At 37.4% G+C, this 15060-nt stretch overlaps 1 non-coding gene across 1 annotated transcript; it reads left to right on the forward strand.

Annotated features, from left to right (window-relative positions):
• The first annotated feature begins 6028 nt into the window (after positions 1 to 6028).
• LOC112534406 lies at positions 6029 to 6135 on the forward strand. The gene has a single exon (XR_003078696.1). It is a non-coding gene; the product is annotated as a small nucleolar RNA R71 (small nucleolar RNA).
• Positions 6136 to 15060: the final 8925 nt, after the last annotated feature.

Consider the following 15060-nt stretch of genomic DNA (forward strand, 5'->3'; position numbering starts at 1 on the left):
GTTTGTTTGAGAGGATAATGGTCATAAAGTAAAGTAACTAAACAATAAATAAATATGCAATACAAATGCAAATGCTTATGACCTAAAACTATATGCTAAAAATAGTATTTAATCTAGCCATTTACTTAGTAATCTCCTTATTTTATTTTAAGCCTAGATATAATGAATGAGATGGTGATGTGCCTTTTCCCTAAATCACTCAAGCTAATGATGCAACTTAGGTTTCTTATACCAACATAGATTAAAGTAAAGATGATGTTTCTAATACTTTTAAACCTAAAGATTTTCATAACAATTACTATTGCTAAATTAATATGATGGTTAACTAACAATAATAACTGAAACTAATAAAGATATGAAGGTAAAGAAATCATTCATTAAATAAATAAATAACAAGGTTCATACAAAATAAAAAGACTAAACTAAATACTTATGAAAACTAGCCTAACATATTTAACCCAATGATCATGGTATTAAATAGAAAGACATAAAACAATAAAATAAAAAGCTCCCTCAAGATCCAGAATTTCTTCAAGTAGGAAAAAGATTGGTCCTCAGTCTCCACTTCTTGAAAAGCTCCTTAGATCCTCAAAGAACAATGGAAACTAAAACTAAAGTGTTTATGAAGAACTGTAGAGAATTATGGAGAGAATAATGGTGGCAGGTGTAGACAGCAGGTAGGAGAAAACTCCCCTCCTCCTTCTTTTTCTTCCTTGTTCCTTGCAGAGATTTATATAGAGGAGAGTCCTCCTCTAAATAAATCTCTCTAGAGATGAGTATACTAATATAAGTCTATCTAAGAGATAAGAATTAAAGTATCTTAATCTCCACCAAATACTATTCCATAAATAACTCTTAATATAAATCCTAATAATTATACAAAATGACTAAAATATCCCTTGGGCCTTATAATTAGCAGTCCATGCATCTTAATCTTGGGCCTTGGTACGAATATGTCCCATTAAGCTTCTTTTAGCTCCATATTTTCCTCTTTTTGCTAATATTCCTGAAAATAGACAATTAAGCTTAAGTGCGGCAAAATCACATATTTTCACCATTTTATATATAGAAATATATCATTAAAGCTTTAAAATACCCTTAAATATCTATATATAATTTGGACCGATCAGCGTCTTTAGGAGAATGCATTGATAATGTGCTAAGTGCTCTAAGATAAGCTCGATGCGCATAGATTGACGTCTTTAAGAGAATGCATTGGTAATGTGCTAAGTGCGCTAAGATGAGCTCGATATGCTAGATTGGTGTCTTTAGGAGAATACACTAATAATGTGCTATGAATGAGATACTTTATTTAATGCAAAAATAATAAGGAAATAAGAAATATAAGAATTTACATTTTATATGCCTCTACCTGGGCTTTTCTCTAGTGTTTATTGATAATATTTTTAGTACTTGGACACTCTATGACCGAGGAAGTTCTCTCCCTACCATGTCAGCTATTATGTTTGCACCTACTTTGAGTCCTTTGACGAACTTGTAAGGGCTTCTCAGTCAGGCTGTAGTTTATCAACACCAGCTCCTCCTTTGTCAATGTTAGCTCTTCTCATTGCTAGCTCGCCTTCTCAGAATGACCCAGGTCAAACTTTCTGATCATGGTAACTAGCCATTTTTTGCTTGTAAGCTTCACTCCTTATGTTGGCCTCCGCTTTTTACTCTTTAAGAAAATCTAGGCATAACCTCATGTAATCCTTATTTTTCTTTTTGTCAAAGCATTGTATCTATAAGGTCGGCATTCCTATTGCAACTAATATTACTGCTTCTGCTCCATAAGCCAATCTAAAATGTGTTTCACCAGTTGTCGTTCTTGGTGTTATTCTGTATGACCAAAGAACATTATGAAGCTCATTAACCTATTTGTTTTTTCTTTCATCTAAGCTTCTTTTAAGCCGTTTGAGAATTTTTTTGGTTTGTGACCTTTGTTAGTCCATTGGATTGAGAATGAGCAATGGAGGTAAACCTCAAGTTATTTTCATACAAGCACAAAACCCTTTAAACTCCTTGTTGTCAAATTGCTTTCCATTGTCAGTTATAATGGTATAAGGAATGCCATGTTTTGCACATGATTTCTCTTAAGAAGAACTCAGCTGTTCTTTTTTCTATGATGATTGCCACGTCTTTTACTTCAGCCTATTATATGAAGTGGTTAATATCTACTAGGAGGAACTTTTTCCAACCTACTGCAGGCGGGAAAGGTCTGAGGATGTCCACACCCCAAGCTGCAAAAGGCCATGGACTAGTTGTTATCATGGAAATTCAGAACCTAAAGTTATATAAAGCTTGATAATGAAAAGGTTTAAAGGGCCGCGATTCAAGAGGAAAAGGTATCCTGGTCCTTGAAAACCTAGAAAGATGGCTTATAAAATAAGGGAAAGAAAAAAGAGAGAAAAGGTCACAAGATCTTGTGGGTTGCAGTTTCGGATGTGCACCCAAGTGCCTTTACTGACTACGGCACTGAAAGGCTTTTCAACCTAATCGGGAACACGCTAACTAGTTTTATACACTAGCGTGGTGATGGGAGTCGCCACCCAGGTAATCACCAGGACACTTTTACTAATGAATGATATTTCTCAATTCTATAAGGAAGCTTACACCACAAATCTAGAGATAGATCCGGAAGCCAACTTCTTTATTTGTGTATCTCAATCTTTAATTTTTTTGTTTAACGGGTTATTCCCTATAAATACAACGATTTATATTTACAAGCATACAATTCAACATGTGAGGTCTTTTTAAGTCTAGTCATTTTACTAAGCTCAGCCATATTAAAGTTATTAATCAAATTTACTAGTCAATTATGTGCAAAGTCCACCTAGTCTAGCCCAATTACAAATTATGATTTGAGTTCCAGCCTTTAAACCTTAATGCACTACTTTTTATGTTAAAGCCTAATTATATGATCCTAAATCTAATATGACTGAATTAACCTAATTAAAATGTGACAAAGCCCACTAGGTCGTTATTAATTCTAGAATATAAGCCTAATTACCATTAATTTACTTAATAGACTACAATTTTCATGTTTGGTCCTTTTTTAACTTAGGGTCTATGTGGACCATTTTATTTAGGCAGTCACATCACACTTATTTAGCATCCATTACACAAAAAATAAAGTGCAGAAAAGTAAGTCTAGCTATTACAACCCATCCTACAACTAAAAGAATGAAAGAGAAAAGAACACCTAAATCTAAGTACATTACATAAGTATCACTAAAATACATAAGAAACTCAAAAAGTTAGGGGTAGAACTTGAACAACCAATTGGCTTAGGGCATAAAGTTGATCGGCTCAACGCAAAGCTGAATTGGCTTGAGCCGATCGGCTCTGGGAGTTTTTCCTAGCTAGTTCTTCAATCGCTTAAGTTTTTCATGTCCCAGAGCTGAATTCACATGCATAGGAAGTTAAAAGATTGGTTAAAGGATAAGAAGAATGAAGCAAAAAGAATAAATAATATCAAATTAAATAGTAACCTTAAGAAAATCATACAAGCCCTAAAAACAAGACTGACAGTAAATGAAAATGACAGATTCAAGTTTTAATCATGGAACCCTAAAAAACTAATTTAATTGAAAAATATAAAGAAAACATAAATTTAATGTGCAACCTTAATCATTTGACTAAACAGATCTAAAACCTAAGGCTAAACATATTAACAGATTCAAAACCCTATATGTTCTTATTATCAGGTTCAATGCCAGACAATTTATAAGCATGTTAATTCACAAGAAAACCCCAGTCATGTTTCTAAAATCATAAAGGAACACAAGGACCAGTTTAATGGGAAAGGTGATGTTGATGATGATGGATGTAGGGGAGCCCTCAGATTGTCACCATAGTTGATTGTTCTGCGAGTCTTAGGAGACAATGAAGCGGTTGAATCTAAGATGAGTCGAGAATCCAGTGTTGCTTGAGTTTTGGAAAAGCTAATGTCGTTCTTTAAAAGTTTCCTAATGTGTAATTCTTTCTTAATGACTTCAAAAAACTCTCTATGCTTTTGAATGTAGGGTTTCTTTTAGCTTTATGAGAAAAATTAGTAAGTTGCTAATAATCGGTGTATGTAACTTGCTTAGAATCGGTCTGACTTGCTAAGAATTCGTAACCCTAGGCTTAGGAGTTAATGATATATTTATAGAGCTAGTGTTTGGAAAACTTAGAGAATAAAACGATAAGCTTTGATTTTTAAAAATATTTTTTTAATATCAATCAATAATATCCAATAAAATTCTTTCAAATCTCAATAATTATCACAAAAGACCTTGAAACTCATTTTGGGAGTTTAATAGTCAAAACACTCGTAAAATGTCACTGAATCATGAAAAATAGCCAATCGGTACTATATAGAGCCGATTTGGCTCTATGCTAAGGCGATCAGCTCTATGTAAGCCAATTCGGGTGCATGCAGAGCCAATTGGCTTTGGAGGCAAAATTTTTAGAAAATCTTGTTAATTTTGTTTCTAAACTTGTGGAAATTGCTTTTTTAGCCTGCAAAGTCAATTCTTTCTGACAATTAAATCTAAGTTGATTCTAAAAAGGTGATTTTGATTAAATCATTCTCAACCATAATCTTGGATTCGCATGTCCTCAATCTCTCAAAACTTGAAAAATGCAATCACTTTTATCATAGGATTTTTCATAATTCCCTCGATATCTAGATCTAGAAAAAGGGTACTCACAGTTGCCCCTGGTTTGTCGAAATTTATAAGCATGTATGTGATTAAATAAATTAGATAAATCATAGATATCAATGATACGGTAAAAAAGGGTATGATAGTGATGAGCTGCAGGAGCCACGCTGTTAGCAACCATTTTCTAGATCCAACTATTGAAGGAATTATGAAAAACCTTTTGATGAAAGTTACTGCCTTCTCAAGTCTCGAGAGACGAAGGGCAGGCGAATCCGAGGTTAGGATTGAGGTTAATTTAGCCAAATTACCTTTTTAAAATCAATTTGGAGTTAATTATCAAAAAAAAATTGAGGATCAAAACGATGGATTTTGCAAGTTCAAGGACTTAATTATAAATTTTTATCATACTTTCCATGCATAGAGCCAATCGCCTATGTGCAAAACCAACCGACTCTACACAATGCTGATTAGGGTTTTTTCGTTTCGACGTTATTCTTTTGACGCTTTTGCCTCCAAATACAGATTCTAGAAGGTATTTGACAATAATCATCTATACACCTTTTTTTCCATCATCAACCTTCTCAGTCGTAGTATAATTCTCATCTACTTCATTCAGCTTAGTTTTTAGCTCTTTACCACTTTGCAATGTAATAACCTTAAGCTGCTCTTTAGGATTGGCTTCTATATTGCTCGCCAAACTTTCTTTAGGCCTTTTACTCAAAAGCTTTGCAACCTGCCTCACTTGATCTTCCAAAGTCTAAATCAAAGCTTGCTGGTTTCTAAGAGCAGTATTAGTAGTTTGAAACCTTATTTCAGACGCTGAGATAAAATTCTCCATCATCCCTTCTAGATTACTCCTTCTAGGAGGAGCCTGCTGCTGGTTTTGCTGCTGAAAACTTTAGGGTGGAGGTCTTTGTTGAATCTGGTTCCCCCAAGAGAAATTCGGGTGATTTCTCCACCCTAAGTTTTAGATATTGTTGTAGGGATTGTTCTGCTGCCTAGGAGATTTTCCACATAATCAACGTGCTCCGGCTTAGTGAAAGTATTGTTGTTTTGGCAATCTTGACTTTGATGCCCACCCTCACACTAATCACAAGTCATAAGTTGTGCTTGTCTTCCAGCTGAAGACATAGTCAAAGCATCCATCTTCTTTCTCATGGCCTTTAATTATGCATTTACAGCTACCATAGGGTCTACCGTATGAATTTCACTCCCTTTCACTCAAACCTACTCTCTTGGATTCTGCCATTGATAGTTCATGACTGCCATATCCTCAATAAGATCCATAGCTTGCTCATGAGTCTTATTATTTAATGATCCATCTGCTGCCACATCAATCGACTGTTCACTTGCGTAATTCAGTCCATTAGAGAATGTCTTTAGGTAAACCATAGTGTGGACAGCTCCTCAGTAAATCCTTGAAACGTTCCCAGCAATCATATAGAGTTTCATTCTCTTATTGAAGAAACCTTGCTATATCATTCCTCAACTCGGTCGTATTAGAAGGTAGAAAGTATCTCTTCAAGAATTTCTCAGCCAGCCGATTCCAGGTCATAAATGTCCCAGCTAGAAATGATTTCAACCACTTCTTTGGCTTATCTTTTAACCATAATGGGAATAGCCTCAACCAAATAGCATCATGCAATACCCCATTAATCTTGAAGGTATCACAAATCTCTAGAAAATCATCCAAATGAATGTTTGGATCCTCATTGGGTAAACATCAAACATGTAATTGTTTTGCATCATTTGAGTAATGTTGGGCTTGATCTCAAAGTTGCTTACTGCAATATTCAGCCTCATAATACTCGATGTAGCTCTATTAAGGGTTGAGCGTGGTTCTCTCCCTAGGTGGAGCTGCCATTCTTAATTGTTCTCCTTCTTGGTTTGGTTCTCCTTCTTGATTCTGATTCGGTAACTAAGCCATTGTTTCGACTGAAGCTCGTTCTTGTCCTTCTCTTTACTACTTCCTCAAAGTTCTTTCCAACTAGCTCGGGTCATACACAGATTCAGGTACCTAAAGAAAACACAAACATAACAAAGATAATTCAAATGAAAAATAAAATTGCTAAATCACTAGCTTTTGAATTACTAATAATATCACAATAGAAAAGAGTCTCCAACAACGACGCTAAAAACTTGATGCGCGCTTTGATAAGCATCATACTACACATATTTTCATGCCCAATTGTTTACATTCTTGTGCATGATTTTCTCGTTTTATGCTAGAATCACCTGTCTTTTATTTTCTTTCACGTTTCAGGTCATTTTCGAAGGACACTATCAACAATCTAGGGAAATACGCATGATTATGGACCAGAATCCATCAAATTGGACGAGGACTAACACCCTGAGGGTTGAGCACGGCTTAGACTCCAGCCGTGCTGAATTGCCAACTAGCTGCCCTCTAAGAGTGCCTTTTGGCATGGTTTATGTAGCCACCATGGCCTCCACCGCGGCCTGTGGTGGCTCAGCACTCGCTTGGGCATGGCCTGGAAGTGGTCAACACAGCGGAATCCTTAGGTTCAGCATTCTGCCCGTGTTGACCAGTACAGGCTTGACCACGGCCGTGCTGAAGAGACTATATAGGCAAAAATTCGATCTGGTGAATGGTGGCTTGATTTTTCTGACCTAATTCCAATATACACACTCAATTCACTTGTTTTCTATACCTCAATTGTCGACTTTGGGAGATCAAATTCATCAATTGAAGGAGGATTACACTTGTTTCAATATCGATTTGAAGATCAAAACAAGATTTGGGAGCATTCAAGAGGCAAATTAGGGTTTGATATTTTGGATTGGAAAATTAGGGTCTCTCATCCAACTTGAAAGAGAAGGGTGTACATGCCTTCAATTTTCTTTTCCTTATTTGTTTCTTACTTTGCTTTAACTATGAACATGAGTAGCTAGATCTTTTGAACCCATTGGGGTCTTTATTGTTGATGGATTGTGCTTAGTTGTTAGATTTGTATTTGCCATTCTTGTAATCTTCTTGCTAATCAGTAATAAAGTTTGATTCAGTTAATTTGAGACGTTGAATTAATTGTCTTTTGGGTTGTTTCTTGACATTGAGAAATGCTTTTTACAACTGGAATTTGAATAGTAAGAACTGGTAGTTAACATTTAGAGATAAGGTTAATTTACTCACCGGATTAAGAATTAACAACTCTTAATAGATCTAAATCACACTTAATGCTAATCTGTAATAATCTGATAGGAAGAGATTCCATTAGGTTAGTGCGGGTTTAGGAAGTCGGTGAGCTCGAGAAAGGAACCGAGTTCGATCCAGGATTTAGGCACGGGTAAGTAAGATTGGTAATTTATAAAATCAACCTTTAGAATTCCATCACTTAGGTCCTCTTTGGGTTTGTTTCTCTTGTTGCGGTTGTCTTTCGATTGTCAATTGCTGTTCATTTATTTATTTGCATTCATAATCATTAGTTAGTTAATTTAGACTTCTCACACTCTATTTCAGACTAGATAACATAGTGAACAGTAGTAACTCTAGGTTCACCCGATCTCCAGGGATACGACCTTAATACTCATTAGTGCTAGGCCTCATCGATAGGTTCACTGCCTTAGGTGTAGGTTGCATAAGTAGCCCATCAGCTATCCAGATACAGCAAAATGCACTGATCATATCAAGTAATATAATGATGAATAAGAGTATCGTTCCACTAATTGTGAGTACTATCTTCAATCATATACTAATGTTTAGCAATCAGAATGTTGTTTGGGTGTAGTAATATTTCAAAAATAAAACAATCTTGAAAAAAAAAGATTTAAAACAATTGGTAAACTTATTAAGGATAAAGCCTATTTAAGTAGTGAATCCCCCTAATAGGTTAAGTATTTCATGAAACAAACAACAATTAATTCAAATCAAAATTTCAGTTGACATTCTACAAAATTAGGGTTAACCTTTTTAACCCCTAATTTCTAAGAGGGGGGAAAGGAATCTTTTCTCAAATCCACTAACTTGGGTCATACATAAAGATTAAGTATTGAACCAAAGGATCTTGTAGATCCATCTCTAGTATCCCAATTAATCCTCAATCCCTAAGATGTGATCAATTCATAAAAAGTTATCTCTCATCAGTTTATTAAAACAAATCTCAATCAATATGTGGACTTATTAATTGAAATATATAATTAAGCAATCAAAGGAACAAAACGACTCATGGAAAAGATTAATTGCATTAACTTTGAATCAATCCATATAAAACAAATTAAGGTTCATCAAAACCCAAATAGCAAGAAAATTAGTTCCTAGATATTACAATAAAGAAATAAAGATTAAGGGAAGAAGATCTCAAACTAATTATGGAAGAGTAGAAATGAAAATCTTCAATCTTGAAAAGCAATGAAGGAAATGATGTTCTTCCATGAAAAATATCTAATCAAAACCCTAAAAATGAAAGGAATGAAGTTTCTAACTATTTCTCTCTCTAGAAATGAATAAAATGATGGAACTCCCTTCAAACAACCCTAAAAGTTCCTTTAAATAGTGTGTTTTTATGATCCACATGGCACCATACGGCTGCGTGGAGTCCTTAGCTCAAAATTGCTCTTGAAATAATTCTCTGGTCACATGGGAAGGGCATACGGGCATGTCCTCTTCCAATGTCATGTCTTGGACAATCTACCATTCTTTACATCTCACACGGGAAAGCTGCATGGGCGCATTGCCCCTGTCATTCACTTCTTCAAGCTGCTAATTTCTACACTTTACGTGGGAAGTTTGCACGGGCAAGTTCTTCCTATGTTGTGCCCATATGATTATCCATCCCTTGATAAACAAGTGCTCCTTGGCTGATTTTCGTGTATTTTTATCACGACCCCACCCGTGGGCCCATGACCGGCACTAGGGAATGGGTAGGCTTAAGGCCACCGAAACCCGTAGTAAGCCTGACACTCACTGACTTAAACAAATCTCATCTTAAATTTATATTATTAAAACCACAAATTATCTTAACAGCTACATTCTACATAAATACTTCGGTCTGCCAGAAAAACTAGGCGAGACCTGAAACTCAGAAAATTTACAACTGATACATCTACTATTACTACTGCGGAGAATCTAAGATTTACCAATTTACATACCAAATCAAATACATCACCCGATGATGAAGGAGTCGGTTACTGAATAAGAGTCGCGAGAGGACTAGGTCACGAATCGAAAAGCGATAAAAATGAGATCGCTACCCCGAGAGTGAGTTAAGATCAAATAATCTGGGGACTATTGCATTCTTCTCAGAAAACATAGATTATTCAAATCAGTATATCAAACCATGCACATAAATACCAATCATACTATAATCATACCCTATTACTTTCTTCACAGAAAATATTAATCATTCGAATCAATATATCAACCATGCACGTAAATACAATCCATATTATAATCATACCATAATAAATAAATAAATGAATAAATAAAAATATATTTTTACTTTTACGGGACGAGTGGCTCAGTAGAACCCTAACCCCAAATTCTAATAGCCTTTCGGCTCTCTTAATCCAACAGGTCTGGCGCCCAGAGAGCAAGCTCGATCAGGGTCCTTACCTCCAGCCTGAACACTTGAATTCCAAATAAGTCGGTGCCCAGAGAGCATCGCTCGATCAAGGACCTTAACTCCGGCAATCAACTGAACTCAGCCCAGAGAGCAATGCTCGATCAAGGCAAACAAATCCATAATAACCTTATGTCCATGATCATTACCGATGCGCACGCGGTCCTGATGCAACCCACCAGGTGGCATGTTCTACGAAAGCCACATTTTCCAAAACGCAATCATCACATTTAATAAATATCATTGTTTAATGAAATCATTCAACACATATCGAAATAAAGAATAAAAATTTAGGATAAGGCAACATGCAATTCGTGTCGATAAAATAATAATATATGTATTATTATAACGTTACTAATAATAATATTTATTTTATTTTCAATAATTAATAGTCCAGTGAAATTATTTACGTTGCGATACTAATAACCATATTATGCATAAACTTTCAAAATAGCATATTAAATCAGACTTAGCAATAGTGCAATGATTAAATGACTTTAACTCACAGGATTGGGCGACCTCCTAGCTCTGCTCCGGTGCCTCGGTTGGAGCGAGCCGAACAAACGGACAATCTAGTCACGGAAAACAATTTATTAAAACGCTGAAACAATCGGTCATTAATCCTAGGTCTAGACTCCTAGGACTGACTGTCTAAGAATCTCGACTCGGGAGAATTCTACCGAAAATCCGGCAGAACCTCCCCTACAACACGGACATTACCCCCCGTAAAAACGGGTCCAGGACCTGCCAGAAAAAAACACTCCAAATATCCAACAATTTAAACAACGGGAGTCGGGTCCCCAAAGTTCACTATTTCCCGACTTCGCCACACAGCACAAAATACGAGGCAGGCAACTGACCGACAATCATTTTTGACTCACAAATATCATCAAATACTCAATATAAACCAATAGACACAAATTTAAAATCAAAGGATTTCCAAGATCAACGGCCAGAGAAATTTACCGAGACGCTCGGTCGACTCGCCTCCGGCCGCCGAAGTCCGATCGACGATCTGGACACACCATCGGACTCACAACGACGCGCTGATGACGATCCCCTCTTCCGATTTTCTGATCTGACACCCGATCGTCCGGAGAGATTTACGGACGATCACGGCCGTCGATTTGCAAACGGAGCCCGATTGCCACGAAACCAGTGCCATCGCGAAGCTTGAGCTGAGGAGAGTCGGGATACGTCCTCCGATCGTCCATCCTCCGCCGGAGCTCGCCGGAAAAACCAAAAAACAGTACCGCCACCACTTCTCCGAACTCTCCTCCGGCCACTAAAACCAACTGGCCGCCGCTAAAGGAAGCTCTCCAAGGGGAGGCCGATCGCCACCGAGATCGGCCGAAACGCCGAACGGCTTCAAAGCAGCCGCCACACGTTCGCGATTCCGCCACGCCGCTAGCCAGACGCCGCCTGCTGGCCAGCTCCGTCGACCCGAGTTGCCACCGACGCCTGCAGCTCCCTCTCTCTCTCTCTCTCTCTCTCTCTCTTCCTTTCTTCTTCCCCGATTTTCTTTCCTTTCAATATCGACATTAGGCCCCCGAACTTTTCCTTATTACAATTTAGTCCCTCAACTTTCTTAATTACTTACAATTCCATCCTGCAGAATTCCAATTTAACCCCCAAACTTCTTTTTAGCCTTCAATTAAGCCCCTAACTATTTAATTTGGGCCAAATCCGAATTATTAAAAATACACAATTAAATTAAATAATCAATTTCCAACTCAAAATTTAATACTACTAATCAATTATAATACCAATTTTCTCAAAATTCTTTTATAAAAACATCCCTTACAATTTCTATCATAATTTTCCAATATATAATTTTACTTATATAAATATGCATTTGGGAAAAATTTGAATAACCAAAATATAATCATTTCTCAAATAATTTACTTGAATAATTTCTTAAAATTTCAAACTAATTGGGTATAGAAAATAACTCATTTATTTGATTAATATTAAATTTTGCATTAAATCATTTCAAATTAAACCCAATAATAATGAAGCTAAAATTAACTTAAATAAAAACTCATTATTAAATATATAAAAATTCCGGGTGTTACAATTTTGATGCCAAAACTTCTTCTTGTCATGCAAGCTTACCAAATGCCTAAAAAGTACTGAAAACAAACTTTAACAAACAAATTAAACTCAATTTAAGGTGAAATCAAGATAAAACAAGACTCAAAAGTAAGTGCTTCTAGCAATGTGGGCGGTGGTTTCAGGCGCACACCCAAGTGTCTTTAGCGACTACGGCACTGTAAGGTTTTTCAACCTAATCGAGAATATGCTAACTAATCACTAAGACTAGCGGAGATAGTAGTCACCACCCGGGAAATCACCGGGACACTTTTACTAATGAATGGCTTTACTCAGATTCCATAAAGAAGCTTAAGCCACAGAGTCCAGAGATGGATCCGGAAGCCAACTTCCTTATTTGGTTGAGCAACACATAATACACCTAAGTCTAGCTCATGTTATTCAAATCCAACCCGTATTTAAGTTGTTAATCTAATTTTAGTAATCAATTATGTATAAGGCCCACCTATTGTAGCCCGATTACATGTTATGCTCTTTTCATTCTAGCCTTTAAGTCTATTGGACTACTTATTATGAGAATGCCCATTTATGGTAATTTCTGCCCTAACTAAGTTCAAAACCTAACTAAACGTGTCAAAGCCCACTAATCTAATTGAATTTCAAGGCTTAGGCCTAGTTCTAAGCAGAAACCAAATGAGTCATTCTCTGATTTCCTAACCAAATGGAGGAATAATGTGGCACTGATGAAGAACAAGCCCTCTGAAAAGGACCAAGTTCATGTCGCGGTCCAAAACGTCCTTCCTGGATGGGTGGAAAGGTTGCAGATGATGAGCCCTAAGACCTTTATGGATCTGTATGATGACGGGCTACAGGTCGAGAAGATAGAAAATGATAAAAGAAAGATCGTAAGAACCGGCGAAAGGGCAAACTACCAGGCTGGAGGGAGTAGGACCCTAGATGTGCATGTTGTGCAACAACTGAGGAAGTTCTCCAACTTCAAGCAACTTTCTCTAAGATCTTTGTGAGATTGGTTCAGAATGGCATATGCTCCAACCTACCACTTTAAAGAACCCACTGAACCAAACGCACCTGGATATAAACCCAACACCTACTGTAAGTTCCACCAAGCACCTGGCCACCACACCAATAACTTCATCTGGTTGAAACAGGAGATTCAGGACCTTATCTATGCTGGAAAGCTCACTAATCCTGACCAACCCAGTACTAGAAGGAACTCCTTACCAAACTACAACAGCACACCACCCCCAAACTAAGTGTCCGTGATCAACCCTGATTTCAGTGAAGAAAAGATCATGAACTATTTCGTAGACCTACCCCAAACCGAGCCAGAAGCCAAACTAGATATCCCACAAAGAACCTTCACCGAATTGGGGCACCACTATCTGTAGTGTTCCAACACATGAAATGGAGTGGGAAGCTTAAGCCTTAACCATTAAGGCACACAATGGTTATTATTGTGAGTATCACCAGGCATTCGGGTATATGACGGACTAATGCAACCGTCTCAGGCATGAGATTCAGGACTTAATCGACTCTAGAGAATGGGAGGTTAAGCAACTTCCTTAGTATGAGTGTGAAGACTTGCTTGGGCAGCCCGAGGGAAAATATGACTTCAAAGTCTAATATTTGAGGCCATCCTCGGCTGATATTCGAATTAAGGCTAATATTCGAATTAAGGATGTTGTGCCAAGTGGTTGGAGATCATATGAAGATCAAGCCACTTGTGAGCCTTGTCTCCTAAAGGTCTGGAAAGAAGGGGAAAGGAAGTCAATCATGGCCGTCGACATCTGGTATAGCTCTAGGGATGAGAGTGAAGTTCAAGACGATAAGGCCAAGCACATCTGGGCAGACAGTGATTCCGAGACTGAATCAGCGGGAAAGCGTAAGGAAGTCGGGGTACAAGAGCTAAAGGAAGAGAAGCAAACACCTGAAGACAGGGATGCCATGTTGCTAGTACGGTGGAGGAAGGAGAAAAAGACAGTTATTATCTAGGAACTGCTGATGCATTCATCGGACAACAGAAAAGCTCTGATCAAAGTCTTGTCTGTTATAAGTGTTAGCACAACAGCTACCCTCGAGGAGATGATCAAAATGGTAAATGACAAGACCACTGAAATGATCACCTTCTCGAATAAAGACCTACCGCTTGAGGGAAGAGACCACAACAAGGTGCTCTACATAGCAGAATAAGTGAAAGGGAACAGAACCCTATGTGTGATGGTTGATGATGGGTCAGCTATTAATGTGTCTCCTTCTTGCATCCTCCCTAAACTAGGGATGACGACGAAGGGCCTAAAACCATCAGACATGGTCATAAGGGTCCATGACAAGACTAAAAGAGATGTAGAAGGGACGTTTACAGTGCTGGTGAAGATGGGTCCTATTGAATCCTAGGTGCAGTTCACCGTCCTGGACATTTCGATAACTTTTGCACTGTTATTAGGAAGGTCATGATTCCATGCCCTAGTATAAGTCCCTTTCATAATACATTAGAAAGTGAAATTCTCTCATAAAGGCGAGATTGTCACCATCAACACTGATGGTAAGGTTGTCTCAGCAATCCAAGAAGCTGTTAAAGAAGTGGATGCCCCTACTGGATTCTAAGTGGCTGTTCTCTATGAGGACTACATGGATCCTAAAGTAAGTAGCATGTTCAAGAGAATGAACTTCATGCCTACAATGGGGCTAGGAAAGAATCGGCAGGGTATTGTGGAGCTGCCAGACTTCAAAAGTCAGAAGACTCTGTAAGGTTTAGGATATTCTGAATA

Source organism: Ricinus communis, chromosome 2 (assembly GCF_019578655.1).
Source record: "Ricinus communis isolate WT05 ecotype wild-type chromosome 2, ASM1957865v1, whole genome shotgun sequence".
NCBI lineage: Eukaryota > Viridiplantae > Streptophyta > Magnoliopsida > Malpighiales > Euphorbiaceae > Ricinus > Ricinus communis.